Here is a 3,583-nt window from a genome sequence, read left to right as displayed (position 1 = left end):
CGCTGCTCGCGCCAGTGGCCACTAGCGGCGGCGGGGGCCATGGGGGCCGCGGCTCCGGGCCCCGCGCGCTCCCACCGCGGTGCTGCCCCGCGGCGTGGCTGCTGCGAGGGGGGCGCCCCAGGGGACGGGGTGCCCCAAGGGACAGGGTGCCCCAAGGCATCCCAGGCGCGGAGCAGCCACCAGCCCCACAGTGGGTCCCGCAGGGCACCGCCGGCTCCCCGGCATCACCCCGGGGCGCAGCCCCAGCTCCTCCCTGGCCAAGGGTGAGGGAATTGCGGGGATTAGGAGCCGCTTTGTCCCTGGCTCTGCACAGGGGTCCCCGAGCACCCGCTGGGTTCCTGCTGCCCTGGCCCGGGGCAAGGGGCTGCCCGGCACTCTGGACGTTCCTATCCGGCAGCTCCGGGAAAACAGGCGCTGGTGGCCAAGGGCAAAACCCTGCGCTGGTTATTCTGCTGCTAACGCGAGCGGCGAGAGGAGCTGGTGGTTTTATTCGGCCTGGGGACAGGCAGTTCTGAGGGGGACAGCGGCGGTGGAGCAGGAATGGAGCCACGTAGCACCAGAGGCTCCCTCCATCATTTCCCCCCCTGCCAGAGCAACGGGCACGGACTTTGCTGCGACTCTCACAACCCACAAAGCCAGGCAGAGCGAAAACAAGGAGAAAGTCCCCAAAATGGCACCAGGGAGCTGAGCAGCTCAGGACAGGACAGAGGCAGGATGGGCACACAGCTCCAGCCACAGCTCGGGGGCGGCGGAAGGCCCTGAGGAGGAGGAGGAGGGCAGACAAGGATCGCTGAAAGGCAGCACGGAACGGCTGCCCCGGGCACCGCTGCTGCCTGCACACGCCGGGGCAGCCACACATGGCACCAGGGGCCGCACAAGGTCCCCGCATGTCCCCGATGCCAACACCAAGCGGGTTCTGCAGAGCGCCGAGTTCCTCCCTCGTGCTGCTGCTTCCACAGCTTCCCCCGCGGCAGCTCTCCCTTCTCTTCTCCAAACCTGCAGAAGGTCAAAGCCCTTCACCCTCCTCCAGGACGGAGGTGGCAGCACGTGTATCCCCCCCCATCCCTGCTTGGAAGCAGACACCCGTCCATCATTACCTTTCAATTACTTCCACCCACGATGGATTCATTGCAATTCCCTCCGCTCCCAGTGCGGCCAATCCGCTCCACTCAGCACCCGGACGAGGGCCACGGTCCCCGAAGGCCCCTGCAGTGCTGACTTGGTGCACGGACAGGCCTCGAGGGGCCGGTGCCGACCCACAGCGCCGGGCACCAGGGCCACAGCAGTCACCGCCATCCTGCAATGACGCCTTCCCCGTGAGCCCCGCAGCGCGGCTCCACGTGCGGCTGCGTTCGCTCAACACCACCAAAACCAAGGACCGCAAAAATCCCCAATTAAAGCTCAGCTAATCCCCTGCGCCCCAGGGAGGAATTTGAGGAGTTTGGGGGTTATCAGTTCCCGTGTTTACAGTCACACTGGGTAAATTGGACCTTCTGCATCCGGATGGAGAACGGCCTCAGGGACAGACACTGTGGAGTAAAACACCCTTTGACAACAGCGTTTCTTTCTCCTGAACATTCGGTGAGACATTGCAGTATTGTTGCCTTTTTTCCCCCCAAAAATTGTGTTTGAAACACAAGGGGAACAAAGCCCCTGCTGCACGCTTGCCATGAGCAGCCTCAGCACAGGGATGCAACGTGCTTGGAGCAGCCCAACCCTGGGCACAGCCCCGGCTCCCACGGCACCTCACGGCTCCCTCCGAAGCCAGCACCAAAACACCACCAACCGCCTTGGTGCAGATGTCACACGTGCCACGACGGGATCTCGTTTCCAGAGACATCATTAGCAGGGAACATAACTTCCAGAGGTGCAAAAGAGAAGGAGAGACCGGGAAAGAAGAGCGGAAAATACAGTATTTGCATTGCACATGCACGGATTGCACCTCTTTCTGCCAATGCTGTGTTTTGAAGTTTGACATTAAAGCTTTGGTGGCTTCACAGCATTTCCAAAGCATGTGAAGGTGCGAGCTGAGAGCAAGCTCTGCTTTGTGCCTTCCCCGGGCTGAAGGGAAGCGCAGCCAAGTGGCCCACGCGCTCTTACACGATCCAGGACATGGGCACAGGCAGCTCGCAGGGAAAAGATGGTGTTCCCAACTGCTAGAAAAACTCCAGTGGCAGCACGGGGAGAGCTGCCGGGCCAGAGCTCAGAAGCAGAGGCACCCCAGGAACCCTGGCAGGCACCAGGCTCACGGCACAGTGATTTCCTGGGGCTCGTGCGTGGCCATGAGCGAGCAGGCGCCCGCAGACGGCTGCACCGCGCAGCCGCGGGCACGAGCGCACGCGCTTGCTCGCATGCACGGCTGCATGCAACGGGCACGCGCCGCCATGCGTAGAACCCCTTGCTCGCGGACTCCGCATGCGGAGCCGCTCTGTCTTGCCGACAGAGGCAAACCGTTCCTCTAGAGCCAGCGCTACCGTAACAAAAGCACCGAAATTGCCGGCCCCGAAGCCGTGCCTGTAATGGGGCCAGTGGCGTAACGCTTCATTTGCAGCCCTGTGCGCCGCGCTGTGCAGAGCCAGCGGCGGCCCCAGCCCGGCAGCCTCGCTGCAGCTCTGCCACCTAACCCCGTTGGGCAGCCAGAGCCTCACGGAGCTCCGCGGCGGGCACAGCAGGCAGAGCTGAGCAGCACCACGGAGGCTCTGCTGGCAGCGCCGGCCCCAGGTGACAAGCAAGGACAAAATAAAGCCATGTCAGCGCGCAACCTGCTTCTTCCTCTCTGTACAGCCCCGGGGAAAAATCAATGCGATGCAGTGAATCAAACTCAGCTTGAATCCCCCAAGTAATTAGGATTAGAGGGCTGGGAGGTGGCAGAGGCTGCGTGCACGGTGGGGGGAACCATTCAGGGCATACGACGCCAGGCTCAGTCGATGCAGAGCAAAAGAGCAGCTCTTCAAAGGGGCTTCCTGGCAGGACGGGAATAGTGAGTGCAGCAAGGACCGGCTCCGCTTGGGAAGAGAGAGAACCCAGAACCCCTGGCAATCCATTGGGCCCGGGCAGCGGTGGGCACAGGACGGGGCAGAGCAGACCCTGTAGGTCACCGACACGCGGGTGCTGCCGCCTGCTCCCCAACGGGCACCTTCAGCAGCTCTTCCCAAGCAAGAAATAACCCGTGCCTGTTCTGCCCCCGATAGCGAGTCCTTGGCCAAAATTGCAAAGGCAAAGACAAGACACCCCCTGCCCCCCCCATCACCAGCACACGTTAAGAAGCAGATATCCATAAACACGCACATATTAGAACAACTTGCACCTCGATTTCGCAGCTCGAGCAACTCAGCGGACGCCCTTGCCCAGGCTGCGTGTGCAGCCGCTCGAGAGCCCGGCGCCCGCAGCCCCAAGCGCTCCCGGCCGCCTCGAAACCGGCCCCAACCGCGGCCCCGCGCCCAAGAAGCGTCTCCCGAAAGGCGCGGGCGGCCCCGCGCTGCAGCGCTCGCCCCGGAGGCCGCGCGGCCGCCGCTCGCTTACCCAGGAGCATTTTGGATGCGGGCGCCCGGTCCCCGAGCCGCCGCCGCCGCCGCCGCCTCCG

The sequence above is a fragment of the Nothoprocta perdicaria genome, unplaced genomic scaffold (assembly GCF_003342845.1).
Source record: "Nothoprocta perdicaria isolate Ctin4 unplaced genomic scaffold, notPer1 scaffold_372, whole genome shotgun sequence".
NCBI classification, from domain to species: Eukaryota; Metazoa; Chordata; class Aves; order Tinamiformes; family Tinamidae; genus Nothoprocta; species Nothoprocta perdicaria.
Note: the sequence above shows the minus strand (reverse complement) of the source record.